General features: G+C 32.4%; 1 protein-coding gene across 5 annotated transcripts in view; it reads left to right on the top strand.

The window, feature by feature from the left end:
* LRFN5 (leucine rich repeat and fibronectin type III domain containing 5) overlaps positions 1-24,089 on the top strand; it is a 192,897-nt gene that overhangs the window by 39,660 nt on the left and 129,148 nt on the right. For all 5 annotated transcript variants that reach the window (XM_031952919.1, XM_031952918.1, XM_031952917.1 and 2 more), the window contains exon 2: positions 19,332-19,510. The gene's annotated coding sequence lies outside the window, so the exon portion shown is untranslated. The remainder of the gene's footprint in view (positions 1-19,331; positions 19,511-24,089) is intronic.

The following is a 24,089-nucleotide window of genomic DNA, read 5'->3' as shown; positions in this document are numbered from 1 at the left end:
ATAATTTGTTCAGCCATTCTCCAATTGATGGGCATCTACTCAGTTTTCAGTTTCTAGCCACTATGAAAAGGGCTGCCACAAACAGTTTTGCACATGTGGGTCCCTTTCCCTCCTTTAAAATCTCTTTAGGATATAATCCCAGTAGTAACACTACTGGGTGAAAGGGTATGCACAGTTTGATAACTTTTTGAGCATAGTTCCAAGTTGCTCTCCAGAATGGTTGGATTTGTTCACAGTACCACCAACAATGTATCAGTGTCCCAGTTTTCCTACATCCCCTCCAATGTTCATCATTATCTTTTCCTGTCAGCCAATCTGACAGGTGTGTAGTGGTATTTCAGAGTTGACTTAATTTGCACTTCTCTAATCATTGGTGATTTGGAGCACCTTTTCATATAACTAGAAATAGTTTTAATTTCTTCATCTGAAAATTGTCTGTTCATATCCTTTGACCATTTATCATTTGGAGAATGACTCGAATTCTTACAATTTTGAATCAGTTCTCTATATATTTTGGAAATGAGCCCTTTATCAGAACTTTTAACTGTAAAAATATTTTCCCAGTTTATTGCTTCCCTTCTAATCTTGTATGAATTACTTTTGTTTGTACAAAAGCTTTTTAACTTGATGTAATCAACATTTTATATTTTGTGATCAATAATGATTTCCAGGTCTTTTTTGGTCACAAATTCTTTCCTCCTCCACAAGTCTGAGAGGTAAACTATCCTATGTTTTTCTAATTTATTTATAATATCATTCTTTATGACTAGATCATGAACCCATTTTGACATTATATTAATTGGTATATGGTATTAAGTGTGGGTCAATGCCTAGTTTCTGCCATACCAGCTTCCAATTTTCCCAGCAGTTTTTGTTATATAGTGAATTCTTATGCCAAAAACGGGGCCTTTAGGTTTGTCAAACACTAGATTGGTATACTTACTATGTCATCCTCCTGGCAACCTCTTCTACTGGCAACTACTCTATTTCTTAGCCAGTACCAAATAGTTTTGATGACCACTGCTTTATAATATAGTTTTAGATGAGGTATAGCTAGGCCACCTTCATTTGACTTTTGTTTTTCATTAGTTCCCTTGAAATTCTTGACCTTTTGTTGTTCAATTCCAGATGAATTTTGTTATTTTTTCTAGGTCAGTAAAATAATTTCTTGGGAGTTTGTTTGCTATGGTATTAAATAAATAGATTACTTTTATTATATTCATTTGACCTATCCAAGAGCATTTGATATTTTTCCAATTATTTAAATCCTACTTTATTTGTATGTTAAGTGTTTTGTAGTTTTGCTCATATAATTCCTGGCTTTTCCTTGGCAGACATTTCCAAATATCTTATACTGTTGACAATTATTTTAAATGGAGTTTCTCTTTGTATCTCTTGTTGTTGGATTTTCTTAGTGATGTATTAAAATGCTGATGATTTATGTGTATTTATTTTGTGTCCTGAAACTTTGCTAATGTTGTGAATTATTTCTAATAGCTTTTTAGTAGAATCTCTGGGATTCTCTATGTATACCATCATATCATCTGCAAAAAGTGATAATTTGGTTTCTTCATTACCTACTCTAATTCCTTTAATCTCTTTTTCATCCCTCATTGCCAAAGCTAGCAATTCTAATACAGTATTGAATAGTAATGGTGATAGTGGGCAACTTTGTTTCACTCCTGATCTTATTGGTAATGGTTCCAGTTTATTCCCATTACATATAATACTTGCTAATGATTTTAAATAGTTGCTACTGACTATTTTAAGGAAAAGTCCTTTTATTCCTATATTCTCTGTGTTTTTAATAGGAATGGGTGTTGGATTTTGTCAAATGTCTTTTCTGCATCTATTGAGATGATCATATGGTTTTTGTTAATTTGGTTATTGATATAGTCAATTATGCAAATAGTTACCCTAATATTGAACCACTCCTGCATTCCTGGCATAAATCCTACTTGATCATGGTATATCATCCTGGGGATGATTTTCTGCAACCTCTTTAGTAATATTTTATTTAAGATTTTTGCATCAATATTTATTAGGGAGATTGGTCTATACTTTTCTTTCTCTGTTTTTATCCTACCTGTTTTAGGTATCAGTACCATGTCTGTGTCATAAAAGGAATTTGGTAGGACTCTTTCATTCCCTATTTTTTCAAATAATTTATATTGTATTGGGGTTAATTGTTCTTTAAATGTCTGGTAGAATTCAAATGTAAATCCATCTGGTCTTGGGGATTTTTTTCTTAGGGAATGTATTAATAGCTTGTTCTATTTCTGTTTCTAAGATTGTTTAACCAATTTACTTCTTCCTCTGTTAATCTGGGCAGCCTATATTTTTGTAGGTTATCAAATTTATTGGCATAAAGTTGGGCAAAGTAGCTCCTAATTATTGCTCTAATTTCCTTTTCATTGGTGGAAAGTTCTCCTTTTTCATTTTTCAAGACTAACAATTTGAGTTTTTTCTTCCCTTTTTGGTAAACAGTTTACTAAAGGTTTATCTATTTTGTTGTTTTCATAAAACCAACTCAGTTTTATTCATTAATTCAATAGTTTTTTTAGTTTCATTTTATTAATCTCATCTTTTATTTTTAGAATTTCAAGTTTGGTATTGGATTGTGTGTTTTAAATTTGCCCCTTTCCTAGCTTTTTTTAGTTGCAAGGCCAATTCATTGATTTTTCTCTTTCTTTATTTTGTACAAGTAAGCATCTAGAGATATAAAATTTCCTCTTATTACCACTTTGGCTGCACCCACAAATCATCATTATCATTCTCTTGGATACAATTATTAATTTTGTCAATGATTTGTTGTTTCACTCATTCATTCTTTAGAGTGAGATTGTTTAGTTTCCAATTACTTTTAGGTCTATTTTGCCCTGGGCTTTTTATTAAATGTAACGTTTACTGCATCGTGATCTGAAAAAACTGCATTTACTATTTCTCCTTTTCTGCATTTGATTTTGAGGTTTTTATGTCCTAATATATGGTCAATTTTCTATAGATTCCATGAACTGCTGAGGAGAAAGTCTATTCCTTTCTGCCTCTATTCAATTTTCTCCAAAGATCTATCATAGCTAACTTTTCTAGTATTCTAATTACCTCTTTAACTTCTTTTTTTATGTATTTTATTTTATTATGTACTTCTGAGAGAGCCAAGTTGAGATCTCTCACTATTATACTTTTGCTGTCTATTTCTCCTTGCAGCTCTCATCTTCTCCTTTAGGAGTTTCCATGGTTTACCATTTGATGGTATAAATATTTAATATTGATATTGCCTCATTATCATGGTACCCTTTAGCAAGTTATGGTTTCCTTCCTTATCTCTTTTAATTAGATCATTTTTTGTTTTTGCTTGATTTGAGATCAAGCTTTTTTTATTTTACTTTGCCTGCAGCATAATAGATTCTCTTCCAGACTTTGACTTTTACTCTGTATGTATCATTCTGCTTTAAATGTGTTTCTTGTAAACAACATATTGTAGGATTCTGGCTTATAATTCAGTCTGCTATCCACTTTCTTTTTTTTTTTCCGGAGAATTCATCCCATTTGTGGTTAAAACTACTAATTCTGTATTTCCTGCTATCTTATTATCCCCAGATTATATTTTTCTCTTTCCTGTTCCCCTTTCTCTCCTCCCCAGTATTTAATTTATTAGCACTACTTGTCTCCAGCAGCCCTCCCCCTTTAGAATCCATATCCCTTTAGAGTTCTTTTCTTATATTTCGCCCCTTACTATTTCTGTTTCCTCTTCTATTTAGTCTACTCTTTCCCTTTTCGCCTTTCCCCTCCCAGTTTTCAATAAGGTGAAAGAAGTTTCTCTATAAACCAAATATGTTTAATATTTTCTCTTTGAGCCAAATCTGATGAAAGATTCACATAATGTTCATCCCCCTCCCTACTTTCCCTCAAGTGTAATAGGTTTCCTTTGCCTCTTCATGAGATGTAATTTCCCTCATTTTACCTCCATTTTTCCCTTTTTCTGGTACAATCCCCTTTCCACCTCTATTTCCTTTTTTATGTTATAACTGTAAAATCAAATTATATATGCATTCTCTATGTATACCCAAACCAGAAATGCAGCTCTCAATAGTTTTTTTTTATTTACCTTTTTATGTTTCTCTTGTGTCTCATATTTGGAGATCAATTTTTTTTGGTTTAGCTTTGGTCTTTTCATCATAAATAAATGGAATTCACCTTTTTCATTGAATGCCCATCTTCTTCCCTGGAAGAGAATTCTCAGTTTTGCAGTGTAGTTTATTTTTGGTTCCATTCCAAGTTCCTTTGCTTTTTTGAATATCAGATTCAGGAATTGTTTGGTGATTTATTTCAATGGCTATTTTACCTTCTGATTCTTTGACATCAGCACTGTTCTCTTTGATGATTTCCTGAAAAGTAGTGTCTAAACTCTTTTTTCATTATGGTTTTCAGGGAGTCCAATAATCCTTAGGTTGTCTCTCCTAATTCTATTTTCCAGGTCAGTTGTTTTCCTAAGTAGGTATTTTACATTTTTTTCTATTTTTTCATTTTTTTGGTTTTGCTTGATTGTTTCTTGTTGTCTCATTGAGTCATTCATTTCCATTTGTTCAATTCTGATTTTTAGTCAATTATTTTCTTGTTTTACTTTTTTTTTAAACTTTTTGTATTTGTCCAATTGAGTTTTTAAATGAATTGTTTTGTCCTATGTAATTTTTTTCATTTCACAAATTCTGTTTTTTAAGGATTATTTACCTTTTCCATTTCACAAATTCCGTTTTCCTGGGAGTTGTTTTCTTTTTCCACTTCATCAGATCTATCTTTTAATAAGTTATATGCCTTTTCCAAACACTATTGCAAAGTTTTTTTTTTCCTTTTCCCATTTTTCTTCTAGCTCTTTTTTGAGATAATTTATAATTTTTTTTCTAGAAGAGCTTTGTGTGGTGGGAACCAGTTTATATCACCCTTTGGGGCTTTATCTGCAGACAATCTGCTTTTAGCCGTCCTCAGGATGTGAAATCTGTTCTTCTCTTTCACCATAGAAACTATCAATGGTTAGAGTCCTTTTTGCCTTTTTACTCATTTTTTAAAAAGTTGGGATCAGCTTTTAGACAAGGCAAGTATACCAAGCCTCCTCTAGAAGCAGCAGCAGAGTGATAGCAGCTGCACTGGAATCGTACTGACTCACTCCTTGAGCTGAGTGGGCATGGCCAGGTCCCGTGAGACTCTGGCACTTTAGGGTTCACTCTACCTTTTGTATTTGTGTTGGGTGTTTTATAACTTCTCTGCTGATCTACTAGCTTGCAACCAGGACAGAGTAGTCAATGCTAGTAGTTGCACTAGTAGTAGTACTGGTAGTAGTAGCTTTCCTGTAGATTTTCCACCTCACGGAGTCTGTACCACCTTGTGGAGACTGCACTGTCCCAGGTCTGCATAGCCTGCACTGGCATCCTGCACCTGGCTACCTCCCTGTGCCCAACTGAAACAGACCTTTTATGGCAATCCTTGAAATTATCTTCTGCCTGTAATTTTCTACACTCCCAATATTCGTGAATTCTGCTAGTCTAGAACTAATTCAGACCCTGAATTTGGTAATTAGTTGAGGGTCCTGGAAGGAGATCAGAAAGATATTCTCAGCCATCTTGACTCCGCTTCCCCCTTCTAATTTTTTTTTTTACTACATTAAATTGGTTTTGTGCAAAATGTTAAAAAAAGAATTATATAATCTAAGTTGCCCATCTTACTCTTGTGTGATTCTCTCTCTAACTTATTGCATCATAAACTCTTGTCTTGCCATCAGAAAGATAATTTGTTCCTCCTTTAATTTGTTTTTTAGTGTGGGTCAGCTAGTTGGTACAGGGGATAGTGAAATCCCCTGGAGAGACCTGAATTCAAACCTCCTCCCCTTCAACATACTTACTAGTTGTGTGATCTGGACAAGTCATTCAACCCCATTAGTGTCAGTTTTCTTAGCTGTAAAATGAGCTGGAGAAAGTAATTTGGTCTTTTTGTAGCTTTTTAAGTTGCAAGCCCAATTCATTGATCTTCTCATTCTCTATTTTACTCAAGTAAGTTTCTAAGGATATAAAATTTCCCCTTATTATCTTTGGCTGCATCCACAAATTTTTGGTATGATGTCTTGTCATTATCTTGAGTAAATTTTAATTGTGTCTATAATTTGCTGTTTCCCCAATCATTCTTTAAGATAGTTATTTGTTTCAATAACTTTTTTTTTCTATTTACTAACTTTTTGTTGAATGTAGTTTTTTATTGCATTGTGATCTGAAAAAGAAAGCATTTATACTGCCTTCTCACATTTAATTTTGAGGTCTTTATGTCTAATATATGGTCAATCTTTTGTAGATTCCATAAATCTGAAAAAAGTATCTCCCTTTCTGTCCCAATTCAGTTTTTCTCCAAAGATCTATCATACCCTAATTTTTTCTAATATTCCATTTCCTCTTGTTTCTTTCTTATTTGTTTTTGTGGTTTGGTTATCTAATTCTGAGGTGCAATATTGGGATCTCCCCACTATTATAGTTTTGCTATCTATTTCTTCTTGCAACTCTCTTAACTTCTCCTTTAGGAAGTTAGATGCTATAATACTTGGTGCATATATGTTCAATATTTATATTGCTTCATTGTCTATAGTACCCGTTAGCAAGATATAGTTTCCTTCCTTATCTCTTTTAATTAGATCAATATTTGCTTTTGCTTGATCTGAGATAAGGATGGCTACCCCTGCTTTTTTGACTTCTCCTGAAGCATAATAGATTCTGCTACAGGCTTTTACCTTTACTCTGTATGTATCTCCATGTTTTAAATGTGTTTCCTGTAAAAAACATATTGTAGGGTTCTGACTTTTGATCCAGTCTACTATCTGCCTCCGCTTTATGGGAAAATTCATCCCATTCACATTTATGGTTACAATGACTAATTCTGTATTTCCTGCCATCCTAATATCCCAATTATGCTTTTCTTTTTCTTGCCCCCCCTTACCCCTTCCTAGTATTAAACTTATGTGTCACACTTGTGTTGCGCAGCTCTCCCTCTTTAAGATCCCTTCTTCCTCCTTTTGAATTCCTTCCCCTTTCTTGTACCCTTCCATTATTACTCCTTTTCCTTTTCCCTCTTCCTCTCCCACTTTTTAATGAGGTGAGTGAAGATTTTCTGTAAAACAAATATGTCAATTATTTCCTCTTTGAGCCAACTCTGATGAGACTATGATTCACACAATGTTCCTCTCCCTCTCTAAGTTACTTCAGATATGATGGGTTTCCTTTGCCTCATTGTGGAATGTAATTTCCCTCTTTTTATCTCCCCTTTTCCTCTTTTCTGACACTATCCCCTTTCCATTTCCACTTCCCTTTTTATGTTATATAAGTAAAATCAAATTATACATGTGGTTTTTATGTATATCCACAAAAGAAATACAGTTCTCAAAGTTCTCAAGTACCTTTTACTTTTTCTACTTCTCTTGAGTCCTATGGCTGGAGATCAAATTTTTTGTTTAAATCTGATTTTTCCCTTAGAAACAAATGGAATTTTTCTGTTTAATTAAATGTCCATCTTCTTCCATGGAAAGAAATGCTCAGCTTATCTGGGTAGTTTATTCTTGGCTACATTCCAAGTTCTTTTGCATTTCGAAATATCAGATTCCAGGCCCTTCAATTCTTTAATGTGCAGGCAGCTAGATCTTGAGTGACCCTTATTGTGGCACCTCAGTGCCAATTTGAATTGTTTTTTCCTGGCTGCTTATAATATTTTTTCTTTAGTCTGAAAATTATGAAATTTGGCCACAATATTCCTTGGAGTTTTTATTTTAAGGTCTTTTTCAGAAGGTTTTGGATGAATTCTTTCATCGCCTATTTTACCTTCTGGTTCTATTACTTCTGCGCAGTTCTCTTTGATGATTTCCTGTAAAACAGTAGCTAGGCTCTTTTTTTAAATCATAATTTTCAGGTAGTGCAATGATCCTCAGGTTATCTCTCCTAGATCTATTTTCCAGGTCTGTTGTTTTTCCAAGTATATATTTGACATTTTTTCCCAATCTTTAGGTTTTTTTTTTGGTTTTGCTTGACTGATTCTTGATGTCTCAATGAATCAGTCATTTCTGTTTGTTCACTTTTGATTTTTAGTGAGTTATTTTCTCCATTAGCTTTTTTTACTTTTTTGTGTATGTCTAATTGAGTTTTTAAATGAGTTGTTTTGCTCTCTGGAATTTTTTTCCATTTCACTAATTCTTTTTTTTTAGTGAGCTATTTTCTTTTTTCAATTCACAAATTCTGTTTCCCTGCACTTTTTGGGAGTTTTTTTTAGCTTTTTCAATTCACATTTCAGGAAGTTGTTGCTCTCTTGCATAACTTCTCTTTCCTTTTCCCATTTTACTTCTAGTTCTCTTTTAAGGTTTTTAATAGTCTCTTCTAGGAGAGCCTTTTGTTTTGGGGACCAACAATTGTCTGGAGACTGTCTGCTATTAGTCTCCTCAGGATTGAAAAGCTTCTCTCTTTCTGTATAGAAGCTATGGATGTCCTTTTGATTTTTTTACTCATTTTTTAAAGTCTGTAGGGTCTGCCTTCAGGGCATTGACTGTCCTGCCAATCGGCTACAAAGAGCAGCAAGGTACTGGAGTGCTCTGGGAAAGAGTTCCCCACCTGGAAATAACTCAGGCCTGCAGGGCCAAGCTGGGAAAGTGCCCTGCAAAGAACCCTGCTGTGTGGGTTAACTACTGCCCTGGGGCTTAGATGCTGAGCAGTGAAAGTTTCACTATCCCAAGCCAAAGCCTGCCCTGGGGCTGTGGTATTGGCAGGTGGAGCAGTGAATAGCCCTGTAGGGACAATAAATGTCTCAGCCCAAGAAGCACAGTCTGGGGAAGTTCTATTGCCTGGGGCTGTTCCCCCTGCTGTGCAGATTTGTACCTGCCTCCACAAAAGCCCTGTACTGCAGGATGTGGCTTCAGGGCTGTGATACCAATCTGCCTGAGTCACTTCCGGGTTTGGGTGGTTAAAGCCAGATCCTGTTAGTTTCTGGCATTTTTTTTTAGAGTACCCTCTGTTTTAGGCTTTAATTTCTCTGCGAGTTTACTGCTTTGTAATCAAGGCAGAGCAGTTAGCCTATAGCAGAGTCGTCCCTATAAATACCCTAGCCACAGAGATCACCCCCGCCCCTGGTCTGCTCAGGACACCTAGTCTCTCCCTGCCTCTGCTGGTCTGTTCCTTGCCCCTCAGGACAAACTTTTCCTGGCAATCTTCCAGATTATCTTCGGCTGATAAATTGTGTGCTTCTAATCTTCATGAATTTTAGCAGTCAAGCACAATTTTTGAGGCTGAATTTAATAGTTGGTTGTGAGGGGATGAGAGGAACTTAGAAAGTCGCATGTGCCTTCTCTGCCATCTTCGATGCAAAAATCTTAAATAAAATATTAGCAAAGAGATTACAACAAGTCATCCCCAAGATAATATACCATGACTAAGTAGGATTTATGCCAGGAATGCAGGGCTGGTTCAATATTAGGAAAATTATTTGCATAATTGACTATATCAATAACCACACTAACAAAAATCATATGATTATCTAAACAGATGCAGGAAAAGCATTGATAAAATCCAACACCCATTCCTATTAAAAACACTAGAGTATATAGCAGGGGTCCTCAAACTATGGCCCACGGGCCAGATGAAGCAACTGGGGACGTTTATCCCTCTCACCCAAGGCTATGAAGTTTCTTTATTTAAAGGCCCACAAAACAAAGTTTTTGTTTTTACTATAGTCCGGCCATCCAAGAGTCTGAGGGACAGTGAACTGGCCCCTATTTAAAAAGTTTGAGGACCCCTGGTGTATAGGAATAAATGTTTTTTTTTCCTTTAAAATGATCAGTAACATCTATTTTAAATGATCAGCAAGCATTGTATGTAATGAGGACAAGTTAGAACCTTTCTCAATAAGATCAGGGGTAAAACAAGGTTGTCCACTTTCACCATTACTATTCAATATTGTATTAGCTTTGACAATAAGAGAAAAAGAGATTAAAGGAATTAGAATAAATAATGAGGAAACAAAACTCTCACTCTTTGCAGACAATATGCAGATGATATGATGATATATTTAGAGAACCCTAAAGAATCAACTGAAGAACAAACCATAACTTTAGCAAAGTTGCAAGATACAAAATAAATCCACAGAAATAATCAGCATTTTTATATATTACCAACAAAGTCCAGCAGCAAGAGATACAAAAAGAAATTCCATTTAAAATAACTATAGATAATATAGAATATTTGGGAATCTATCTGCCAAGAAAAGTCAAGAATTATAAGATCAGACTACAAAACACTTTCTACACAGTCAGATCTAATCTGTTGGAAAAATATTAAATGATAAGTTAATATAATAAAAATGACAATACTACCCAAATTAATCTACTTATTCAGTGTCATACCAGTCAGACTTCCAAGAAATTACTTCACAGAGCTAGAAAAAAATAACAAAATTCATCTGGAAGAATAAAAGGTCAAGAATTTCAAAGGAATTAATGAAACAAAATGCAAAAGAAGGTGGCCTAGTTGTACATTGTAAAGCAGCAGCTGCCATTTGATACTAGCTAAGAAATAGAGTAGTTGATTAGTGGAACAGGTTAGGTTCACAGGAAAAAATAATCACTGACTATAGTAATCTAGTGTCTTATAAACCCAAACACTCAAGCTTTTGGGATAAAAACCCACTATTTGACAAAAAGTGCTGGGAAAATTGGAAATTAGTATGGCATTGGTACACCTTACCAATATAAGATCCAAATGGGTTCATGATTTAGACATAAAGAGTGATATTATAAGCAAATTAGAAAAACCTTTGATAGTTTGCCTTTTAAATCTGTGAAGAAAGAAGGAATTTTTTAAAAATTTAATAGCCTTTTATTTACAGGTTATATGTATGGGTAACTTTATAGCATTAATAATTGCCAAACCTCTTGTTCCAATTTTTCACCTCTTACCCCCCACCCCCTCCCCCAGATGGCAGGATGACCAGTAGATGTTAAATATATTTAAATATAAATTAGATACACAATCAGTATATATGACTAAACCGTTATTTTGCTGTACAAAAAGAATCAGACTCTGAAATATTGTACAATTAGCTTGTGAAGGAAATCAAAAATTCAGATGGGCATAAATATGGGGATTGGGAATTCAATGTAATGGTTTTTAGTCATCTCCCAGAGTTCTTTCTCTGGGCGTAGCTGGTTCAGTTCATTACTGCTCCATTGGAAATGATTTGGTTGATCTCGTTGCTGAGGATGGCCAGGTCCATCAGAATTGGTCATCATATAGTATTGTTGTTGAAGTATATAATGATCTCCTGGTCCTGCTCATTTCACTCAGCATCAGTTCTTGTAAGTCTCTCCAGGCCTTTCTGAAATCATCCTATTGGTCATTTCTTACAGAACAATAATATTCCATAATATTCATATACCACAATTTATTCAGCCATTCTCCAACTGATGGACATCCACTCAGTTTCCAGTTTCTAGCTACTACAAAGAGGGCTGCCACAAACATTTGTGCATATACAGGTCCCTTTCCCTGAAAGAAGGAATTTGTTGTGGCCAAAGAAGAATTGAGTGCATTAGTGAATGCAAAATGGATAATTTTAATTATATTAAATTAAAAAGTTTTTATACAAACAAAATCATTGCAGACAAAATTAGAAGGAAAGAAATAAATTGGGAAAATTTTTTTCTTTCAAGGGTTTTTTGATAAAGGCCTCATTTCTAAAATATATAGAGAATTGACTCAAATTTATAAGAATTCAAGCCATTTTACAATTGACAAATGGTCAGAGGCAATTTTCAGATGAAATTAAAACCATTTCTAGTCCTATGAAAACATGTTCTAAATCATTATTGATAAGAGAAATACAAATTAAGATAACTCTATGGTACCCACCTCTCAGATTGCCTAAAATGACAGGAAAATTTATTGATGAATGTTGGAGGGGATATGGGAAAACTGGGACACTAATACACTGTTGATGAAGTTGTGAACTGATTCAACAGTTCTGGAGAGCAATTTGGAGCTATGCCCAAAGGACTATCAAACTGTGGATTCCCTTTGATTCAGCAGTGTTTCTATTGGGCTTGTATCCTAAAGAGATTGTAAAGAAGAGAAACACACCCACATGTGCAAAAATGTTTGTGGCACCTTCTTTTTGTAGTGGTAAGAAATTGGAACCTGAGTGAATGCTCATCAATTGGAGAATAGCTGAACAGGTTATGGTATATGAATGGTATGGAATATTATTGTTCCATAAGAAATGATCAGCAGCATGACTTCAGAGACTGTCCAGAGGCCTCAAGAGATTTACATGAACTGATGCTAAGTGAAATGAGTAGAACTGGGAGATCATTATAAAGAATTCCATTTATAATGGAAACAGCAAGATTATACTATGATCAATTCTTATGGACATGGCTATTGTTAACAGTGAGGTGATTCAGACCAGTTCCAATGTTCTTCTAATGAAGAAAGTCTTCTACACCCAGAGAGAGGACAGTGAGAACTGAATGTGGACCACAACATAGTATCTTTACTCTTTTTTTAAATTGTTGCTTGCTTGCATTTTATTTTCTTTCTCATTTTTTTCTTTTTGATCTCATTTTTCTTGTACAGCATGATATTTGTGGAAATATGTATAGAAGAATTGCACATGTTTAACATATATTGGATCACTTGCTGTCTGAAGAAAGGGGTGAGGAGAAGGGAGGAAAAATTAGAATACAAGAATTTGTAGGGGTGACTGTTGAAAATTATTTTTGTGTACATATATATATATATATAAAATAACAAGCTTTAATTTTTTTATTATAGCTTTTTATTTACAAGTTATATGCATGAGTAATTTTACAGCATTGATAATTGCCAAATCTTTTATTCAAATTTTTCCCCTCCTTTCCCACCCCCTTCCCCAGATGGCAGGTTAACCAATACATGTTAAATATGGTAAAGAAGAAATTAAATACAATATAAGTATACATGTCCAAACAATTATTTTGCTGTACAAAAAGAATTGGACTTTGAAGTAGTGTACAATTAGCCTGTGAAGGAAATAAAAAATGCAGGCGGACAAAAATAGAGGGATTGGGAATTCTATGTAGTGGTTCATAGTCATCTCCCAGAGTTCTTTCACTGGTGTAGCTGGTTCAATTCATTACTGCTCTATTGGAACTGATTTGGTTCATCTCATTGCTGAAATGGCCATGTCCATCAGAATTGATCATCATATAGTATTGTTGTTGAAGTATAGAATTGTTGGAATCTTTACAAACTGTTAAGCCATTGGAGTTAATAGAAACAATAATTATCTCATTTGGCATGGTTCAACATGATTGATTTGATCTTAGAAGGAGATATTTTTGGCCAGAACTTGAAACAAGGTACTAAGTACAACTGATAGAAACAATGCTTGTGTTCACACCTTTAGAGAGCTCATAAGTATCTAAGTACTCAATGGAGGTCACACGTTTGGGAGATTTCAGGGCTTAGTATGGCTTAGTATGAGATATCCGATTTCACACCTCCCTTAGGGCCAGAGAGCACTCTGGGAGATAATCCAGAATCCCTCTCTCTCCAGAAGGAGGAGTTAACCTTTGGGAGATCATATATTTACAGGAAGCTCTTAGAGCTTGAGAGAGTTTTTCTTGGGAACATTGACCGGGGTCAGAGAGGAGCACTCTGGAAGGAATTTCTCTGGAACATTGACTGGGATTGGAGAGGAGCACCCTGGGAGGAAGCCCACAAGCCCTATCTTCAAGGCAAAAGAGATTCATTGCATCTTCTACCTTTGTGCTGGCTGGAGTCGGAAGGACAAACCTTTGGATTTGGAGACATTCGGAGGGAGCTCTTGGAACCAAGCAGAGAGATAGGCCTCTGAGCTAACCAGGCTATACACAATAAAAGATCTGAACTTTTATCACCTGGCTGTGTTTTGGAAAAAGAAACACCAACATAGAATGATCTCCTGGTCCTGCTCATTTCACTCAGCATCAGTTCATGTAAGTCTTTCTAGGCCTTTCTGAAATCATGCTGTTGGTCATTTCTTACCAAACAAAATATTCCATAATATTCATATAGTACAATTTATTCAGTCATTCTCCAGTTGATGGCAAGCTTTAATTTTTTTAAAAAAGAAATGAAGTTAAATGAAATGGAAAATTTTTGAACAGATTGTTTTAGTTTATTTGATAGGATTTTATAAAAATGTTATCAATATTCATTAATTTTATTGGTTTATAATTTTTCTTTATCGTATCCTATTTTATGTTTTAGAAATTATTGAATTTGTGAAAAAAAATTGGTAGAGTGCTTTATCAGTTTTGAAAAGTTTTGCTATATTGATATTGATTTTCTTCAAATATTTGATCAAATTCTCTTCCAAATCTATGTGGACTAGAAATTTCTCTTTAAAAAGAATTACATTTCTTTTTTTTCTGGAATTAATTTATAGAGCATTTCCATTTATTAACTAAATTATTGATTTTTCAAAAATTATGATTTTTTGTTGTTCACAGATTTGTTATATACAGTTACATAGTGTGATCTTTGTTGTAATTTGACCTTCTTAATTTTGTCTCATTGATATTTTGACCTATTTTAATTATGTTGCATAATGTTTATCTATTTTGTTAATTGTTTGAAAGAAACAACTTTAGTTTTATTTATTATTTCTAGTCAGTTTTTGTTTCAGCTTTATTTTTTTCCAAGAATTCTTTTTCACTCTTATTTTGGACTTCTTTGGATTTCTAACTCTTAATTTCGTATTCATATTTTTCTTCACTTTATATTTTGTTAACATCTGGGTTTAGAATTATATTTTTCCTTAAGCTGCATCAAAGGTCCTTTGAGAAGTTAGATATGATCATTGTCTTGGCATGATTATTATTTCTAAAATTTGTTTCTTGACCCACTAAATTATTTAAAATTTAATTATTAACTTTTCATATAGATCTTTTCAGATTTCTTTTTTTATTGAATTTTTATTTGTATATAATGTGTTTAAAGTTGGTCCTTTTAAAAATTCATTTGGAATATTTCCACACTAAATATTCCAGCATGTAATATATGCTCAATTTGTGTAAAAACTTGATATGACACTTGGAACATTTAATTTCATTCTTTTGTTTGTGTTACCTTTTCTTTCTTTTTTTTTTTTTAGCATAATTTAATTTCCTCCTTTAGCTGAAATGCTATTGTAAAATTCTGTGAAATTTTGCTTTGTCTGATATGCAACTCCTGATTTTTTTAATTCAATAAAAAGATGATAAATTTTGATTTTATGTGTGATGTATTCAATAATTTATGTGGAAAATCAGAATATATCTGGATTCCCTTATCATTCGAGGTGAGAATTAAAAAGGAAATTATTAATAGCAGACAGAAATTGAAGTGCTTGCTTCATATAGGATACCAGTAGAATAGAAAATGAAAAAAATACAATTTTAAAAGGTTTTGATGAAAGTTTTTCTTCTTATTTTATATAAAATGTTTTTATTTTATTTTCTGTTTAATTTTATGCTATTTATACTTTCTATTAATCTTTTGTAATGAGTTCTATCCCCCTCTTTTGATGAGGATTGTTCCTATTAACCTCCTTCTAAACCTAATTTTTTTTTTTTTGGCCAAAATCTCTACTGAATAGTTGCTTTTTATGTTTTTAGTTTAGTGATTTTTAGTTGGGTCCAATTCTTTGTGATCCCATTTGGGCTTTTCTTGGAAAAGGTTTGACATTTTCTTCTCCAGCTCATTTTACAGATGACAACATTGAGGCAAAAAAGGTTACCAGAATTCCTCAGGGTCACATAGGCAACAAGTGTCTGAGGCCAGATTTTTTTCTCAGGAAGATGAGTCTTCCTGACTTTGGGCTTGATACATTATTTATTGTTCCACCTAATTACCCTTTTTTAACTTGTTGCTTGATAATTTATAATTTGAAATCTGGTGAATCCATGCCTCTTTTATCCTTTTCCACTTCAGTATTCAGCCACAGTGATATATCTGAGAAAATCAGGTCTTTTTTCCCACCAAATGGATTTTACTACTATTGTGTCTAATTGTATAGAGAACCCTCTTAAGAATTTGATTAGTATCAAGCCATTCTTCAATTGATAAATGGTCAAAGGATATGAACAGACAATTGTCTCAGACGAAGAAATTAAAACTATTTCTAGCCATATGAAAATATGCTCCAAATCATTATTAATCAGAGAAATGCAAATTAAGACAACTCTGAGATACCACTACACACCTGTCAGATTGGCTAGAATGACAGGGAAAGATAATGTGGAATGTTAGAGGGGATGTGGGAAAACAGAGATACTGATACATTGTTGGTGGGATTGTGAACACATCCAGCCATTCTGGAGAGCAATTTGGAGCTATACTCAAAAAAGTTATCAAACTGTGCATACCATTTGATCCAGCAGTGTTTCTACTGGGCTTATACCCCAAAGAGATACTAAAGAAGGGAAAGGAACCTGTATGTGCCAAAATGTTTGTGGCAGCCCTGTTTGTAATGGCTAGAAGCTGGAAAATGAATGGATGCCTATCAATTGGAGAATGGTTGAGTAAATTGTGGTATATGAATGTTATAGAATATTATTGTTCTGTAAGAAATGACCAGCAGGATGAATACAGAGAGGCTTGGAGAGAATTACATGAACTGATGCTGAGTGAAATGAGCAGAACCAGGAGATCATTATATACTTCAACAATGATATTGTATGAGGATGTATTCTGATGGAAGTGGATTTCTTCGACAAAGAGAAGATCTAACTCAATTTTAATTGATAAAGGATGGACAGAAGCAGCTATACCCAAAGAAAGAACACTGGGAAATGAATGTAAACTGCTTGCATTTTTGTTTTTCCTCCCGGGTTATTTATACCTCCTGAATCCAATTCTCCCTGAGCAACAAGAGAACTGTTTGGTTCTGCACACATATATTGTATCTAAGATATACTGTAACCTATTTAACATGTATAGGATTGCTTGCCATCTGGAGGAGGGAGTGGAGGGAGGGAGGAGAAAAATCGGAACAGAAGTGAGTGCAAGGGACAATGTTGTAAAAAATTACCCTGGTATGGGTTCTGTCAATAAAAAGTTATTAAAAAAAAGAATTTGATTAGTAAAACATTATATTTTAATTTAGATAGTGTCATTTTTAGTGTATTGACAGATTATAAACAATTGTCATTTTTTTATTTCAGCAAAGTATGCTTTGTACTTTATACTTTCCAGGAAGATGTAGAATATATATTTTGGCAACACTACTTATACTATTTCTGGTGAATTATTCAATTTTTGACATTTCATAAACATGAAAAAAATGTCTTTTTAGAGGAAGCCAACATATTATATTATAATTCCAAATTAATTTGATTATAAAATGTCATAGTTTTGTATTAAAATTTAGAATATTATGTATGACCATATCTACTCTGGGCCAAACATTGGTCCCTTTCAAAAAATAGATATTCAATAAATCTCTAGTAAATTAATAATTTTATGATGAAAAACAATAGATTTATTAATTACTTCTTAAGGTGTTACCTCATATCTAAATGATGACAAATATGACAAATTCAAAAATTTTAAATATTAGCAGTTCCAGGAGAATGAAGATATCCTTATATGCTATTGGTAGAATTGTAGATTGATTTAGTCTTTCTGGGAGGAGGGGCAGAAGTGAAAGTATAATAGAAAAGTCACTAAATATAAAAGCACATAACCTTTAACTCAGCAAATAAAATGACTAGTCATGGGCTCCAGGGATGTAAAGGCAAAGAGGAAACTTCTCCTATAAAATATAAAACTTCCTCCATAGAAATATTTATAGGAAAAACTTTCTAATTAAAAATAAAGAATCACAAAGCACTAGGAACTGGAAACTGGGGCAAGACTGAACAAATTATGGTAAACTGTGGAATATTATTTTGCCATTAAAAATTACATTTTACAAGAAGAATTCTGCAAAACTTTGGAAGACTTGTGTGAAATGATCCAAAATAAAACACAGAAACAAGAAAAACATTTGCAAATGATTATGATTATGTAAAAGAAATTAACATAGAAAAATATCAGAATTCTGACCTGTTCAGTGACTAATATGGCTGATGTTGCCTTTCTTCTTATAGTCAACGATTGTACAGACATATATTTTTAGTCCAAAAATATATTGATTTTTTTTTACTTCATTGTATTACTTTATTAAAAGGAAGGAGTTTTTTGGTTTGTTTGTTTGTTTTTTTGGCCTGTGATTCAGTTACTGGAGAGAGACAAAGATGCAAAAAAAAAAATTCATATTTAATTAAGAAAAAATAACTCAAGGATTTACATGTTTTCAGAGACATACAAGTTTGGTATTATACAAGCAAAACATCTGGATATTTAACTGAAATTTTTACCTTTAGCCTGGAGTTTTGAGTATATATCAGAAACTGTGGCATTTGGATTTATTAAGAAATTGTCTTTATAGATTCTTGGATCTGTTAGTGTCAAAGAGAGTTAAAATTATTCTTTCAGCACATTCAATCAGAAAAATAATATTTATTTTTATCATAAAGTGCACAAAAAGTAGCTACTAAAATTGTTCACTCCTTTGATTTCTTTTTAGGGATTTTTTTAAATGACATAAGAAAATTCATATTCTCAGTTAAGAAAACAAAGAAAAATACTTTTCTCTTTCTTAAATTTAATGGTCACATGTAAAAGAAATTTTCAATAGGGATCAGTATTTGGGTAGGAGTTTCAACATTTAATACTTTCTCATTGCTTACATAAGCTATAAGGAAAAACTTTTTTTTTTTAAAGTTTTACTGCTATTTATTTGGTTTGGCTAATTGTAATATGATTCTACAACTATAATTTAGGTTCATTTCTCTTTATATGCAATTCATTTTTATTACTACATGAATATGAATAGTATTTAGAAATAAAATTTTATTTGTTACACACTTATCTTGAACATTAAATTATTTTTTTTCTTAATGAAATGAAAGCAATAGAAGTTGAACAATATTGCAAACTTTCTTCAACTTATATTCAGCAGATAACCCCAAGGTAATATGTTAATTATTTGAATTTTCCATTTTTGAATTATTTCAGATACTCTTTCCTCAAAGGGTAACACTGTTAAAGTGTGTTAAGAAATAAAGCTACACTGTGCATTTTTACTCCTTATTACAAAATTTGGTTTAGTAATGGTCATGGTACATATTTTTATTGAAGCATGAACAGCAATGTGATTATCTTAAATACTTATTAACGAATTCACATATACTTCTTTTATGCTTACTTTCTTTAAAGAGTCCCCATAATCACTGAGCCAAGTGGGAAGAAGATATGAATTTTCAGAACATTCTGACTTTCAACTCCCTCTTAAGGATCAGCTTTGGAAATGCTTTCATCCTGTATATCTTCTGCAGTAGCCAGGCATAGTTCTGAAAAATTCTTCAGACCAGTGAGGAACTCTTCAGGGTCCAGAAGTAAGTCGATCATATGTAATGTGATCATTGTCAGTGCAATTTTTAAATATATTGATAGAAGAAAATGAAAATTCTTTAAATGAACAGCACTGCAAAATAGGCTAAACCAGAATGGAATAATTTCATTGGGATTAACCAGATTGTTCTGGAGACAAGAACTACAAATTTTTAAACAGATAAATTTTCTTTGCCATTTCTGGAGAGCAGTAAAATTTCTTCTAACTGAAAGAACTCCATAAAAGAGTAAAAAGAGTAAAAACAACTGAAGGTAGAGTTAAAATCCAATACTTATCTAATTCTATGTTTCTGTGATTTTTAGTATTCTTTCGGTTTGAGTGTGACAAAATATCTTGTTTCAGGAATGTTGACAAATAGTTATTTTAACTGCAATAGAATAAAAGGTTAAGTTTTTTTTTTTTAACTGATTCTGACTTGCCTATTTTTAACTTTGGAAAAAAAAGAAAGAGAAATAAAGAAAATTTCTAAGTAATATTGTAAATACTCAAAAAAAAAAGGCTTCTGTCTTGATAAAAGGACATTAAGAGGTTCTCTAATGTGAAAGAGAAGACTTATCAGATTCAAGTGCAATTTTGCTTACTAATGAATTTAGTAAAGACAGCAATTTTTATTTAAGTACCCTTGAAAAATGAGGATAAACAGAAGCAATTTGATATCTAAACTGACTTTTCTGAATTAAACTTTAAGTTTCTTAATTAGTAACAATTAACAGAGAAATTAATTTCATCTCCTTTTCAATTTTTTAAATATATAAATCAATTCCAAAATCACTTATTAATGCTTAATTTTTAATTACTGATCAATGTAAATAAATATATTAATAAATGCCTGATACTTCTAATAGAGTTCTCTGTAGTTCTTTGAAATTATGACATCTTTATAAAGATTTCCTTTTTTAAAAATATGAAATTCTAAAAACATTTTTGAAAGAAAGAATGAAAATGATGAACATGATAAGTTTGTGAACTATACATATAACAAGATGGACCTTGTTCTTTCATTTGGTGCCATCAAAAGGTATAAAATTCAGTTTTATAATTCTGGCTACTCTTCTTTTCTATTTTTAGGTCCTTATTTTATAATTCATACATACATACATACATATGTATATATGACCTTGTTTTATATAAACAAAATGTATATGAAAAGTAGCTACAGTATAAAAGATAGGTGATATATATCATATGTATTACATATAGGTAATAAGAATAGTGACTATTACTAAGAAAGAATAACATAGGAATACCTAAAGCATTTTTAATATCTATAGAAATATATCACATAACTATTTTTCCATTTTTCTGAAATATTCAAAATCCTGTGTCTCCAAAAATCTTGAACAATAACTTACAACATTAGCTAACTCATTTATCTTGGTGTTTTGAATATCTTCCCCTTCTAGCTTTTGCCTAAGTTCCTTTATGGAGTGTTTTGGTTTTATTTATGAGATACTATTTTTCTTGTCTATTGTGTTAAAAAAATGTAATTTTGTTGTTTAAAAAGTAAAGCATTATTTCAAGAGAGAATTCAGGATATGTGAAGTTATATTAATTTGGTTTGCAGTGCTTAAACTTTGCCATCTATTTAAGTACTATATTCAACTATTCCTAAAAAAAAAGATAACTGGCTTTGTTTTGCAAAACAAAAAAACTAATTACTTACTGTTCTGCTTAATAAATTTATTTATTTATTTATTGTGTGGTCTTTAAAAATTTAAGTTTTTGTTATAATATTGCAGGCAAATGCAAAAATTCAACTGTCAGGAATATATCCCTAAGCAAAACTGTGGAACAGAAAAAAATATATTTTGGAATGTTGAAAACCTATTTCTTCATTTAGGGCATTCCTCAACCAGTGTCCTCAAGTGACATCCTCAGTTCTGCCTTTTTTTGCCATTGACTTTTCCCTAATTCACCTCATCATCAGATCATACATTTTCTGCTTCTTATTCCTTGACAACTTTGTTTTTTACTTGGTGCAATGAGTTAAGATAATTATCTTCCCTAATATTTTTTGTAGCTATTGTGTTAACAATTTCAAGTTTCATCATGCGTTAAAAAAAGTAAAAATGTGCCTTTCTTCTGACATTCCTCAGAGTATGATTCTAAACATGGGAAGTCTCCTGATGGCATGCCTTACATCCCTATTCTACTTACAAGTAAGACAGGCCTGTTGATATTATTATATAATACTGCAGGTAAATGCAAAAATTCAAATGTCAGGAATATATCCCTAAGCAAAACTGTGGAGCAGAAAAATATATGAATTAGAGGGAAACTCTTGAGAGATGGATTCTGGCTCATTTTTAAGTAGTTTGGATTATTATTCTCTATCACAAAAGAAGAAGAAGTAGGATAAAAGTCTTTTATGTTAATTTCAAAATAAGTAAACTGCCGCCATTAAAGTAGTAACCTTACTTTGTACCTTTGGCAGAGCAATAGATAGTTATACTTGGAAGATTCAAAAATTCCTAGGTCAGTTGTAACATTATGGTTCATTCAATATAGAAGTAACATACAAGAGAAGAGATCCTTGGCACTGCATACATAAGTTTTCTCAGTGGGAAAATTTAAAGTTTTTCATAGGGAAAAATTCATAAAATGGAACACTTGTGTGATTCCTTACTATTACAGACTAGTATTAATCATGATAAAGAAACATTGGAAAATATTTTAAGTATTTCAACTTTTTAGAAGATTAAAAATAAAAGTAGGGCCAAATTAAAAAATTCAAAAATCTTTTCATGAATGATTTATGGAATAAAAATTTAAAACATTATTGGAACAGAGCAAAGTCCCCAGATTGCTGAATAGAGTAAAGGTGAGTGAGAGTAAATGAAGAATATTCTTGGGAGTGTTTTCTGAGAAAGGCAGAGTCAAGATGATGAAGTTAAGATGGCAGGGTAAGGCAGAAACTCACCAGAACTCTCTCAAATTCATCTCTAAAAACTATACAAAATAATGCCTCAAAATGAATTCTAGAGCAGCAGAATCAACAAAAGGATGGGGTGAAACAATTTTTGAATCTAATACAATTTATAATGTTGGCATAAAGGCTTCTTTTCACTTGGAGAAAAAAAAATCCAGTATAAGCTTGATTTGGGCAACAGCAAACTCTGCTTCAGCAAGCCAGTTGTGAGGTCCTAAACCCCCACACAGGACAACAGGACAACAACTTCCCATTAGCATAGCAGACCAATGGTTAGGCCCCAGGACACCTGCTCAGAATCTTAGGACAGTGTTCCCTTTACTGCTGGAATAGAACACAACTTTATTATAAACATATAAAGTCACAAAATAGATGGAGAAATGAAGTAAAATTAATAAAAAATAACCTGACCTTGGAAAGTTTGTAGGGTGATAGGGAAGATCAAAATACAAACCCAGAAGAGGACAAAAATGTCAAAATTACAGCATTGAGAAGCCTCAAAGAAAAATATGAATTGGTTTAAGGTTAAAAAAATATTCCTGGAAGAGGTCAAAAAGTATTTGAAAAACTAAATAAAATAGAGAAAAAAATTGGGAAAAGAAATGGGAGTGAAGCAAGAGGATCATGAAGGAAGGGTCAACAAACAAAACAAAACAAAAAAATTAAGGAAAGATGTATAAAAATTCAAAGAAAAAAGCATAGTCTTTAAAAATAGAATTGGCCAAATGTACAAAAAGGTACAAAAATTCATGAAAGAAAAAAACAACTCCCTAAAAAGTAGAATTGGCCAAATGAAAAAAAGATATACAAAAGCTCACTGAAGACAATAATTCCTTAAAAAATAGAGTTGGGCAATTAGAAGCTGATGACTACACAAGACAGGAAGAAAAATAAAGCAAAATCAAAAGTTGTGAAATATCTCTTTGGAAAAACAACTGACTTGGAAATCAGATTTAACTAATTTAAGAATTATTGAACTGTCTGAAAGGTAGGTTTTAAATAAGATCCTAGACTTCATATTTAAAGAAATTTATCAAGGAAAACTGCCATGATGTCTTAGAACAACAAAGTAAAACAGAAATGGAAAGAAGTCACTTTTTGAAAGAATATAATAGACAATACTGAAAGCATTTAGAAAGAAATTGTTAAAACATTAAAGAACCATAGTTTGGCTTACACAGAATTTAGCAGCTTCTTTATTTTCAGAGAGCTTGGAATATGATAGTCCCACATAAGCAAAAAACTAGGAATACAACCCATGTATAGGTGAGCGAAGTTTACAACCAAAATGATTATTTACCCAGTTCAACTGAGTATAAACCTTCAAAGCAATAAATGGAGAGTAAATGGAGAGAACTTTTAAGAGTTCCTGATTAAAATAAAGGAGCTCAACAGAAAATTTCATTTTCAAATACAAAATTCAAGAGAAGCATAAAAAGGTAAACAGGAAAAATAAACCATAAGGGAGTCAATAAAATTATACTGTTACATCTCTACACAGGTAGATAATTTTTATAACTTTTATGAACCTTATCACTATTACAGCATTTAGAAGTTATATATGTATATGTGTGTGTGTATATATATATATATATATATATATATATATATACACACACACACAGAGAGAGAG

The sequence above is a fragment of the Sarcophilus harrisii genome, chromosome 2 (genome assembly GCF_902635505.1).
Source record: "Sarcophilus harrisii chromosome 2, mSarHar1.11, whole genome shotgun sequence".
NCBI lineage: Eukaryota > Metazoa > Chordata > Mammalia > Dasyuromorphia > Dasyuridae > Sarcophilus > Sarcophilus harrisii.
Note: the sequence above shows the minus strand (reverse complement) of the source record. Positions and strands in the feature narration are given on the sequence as shown.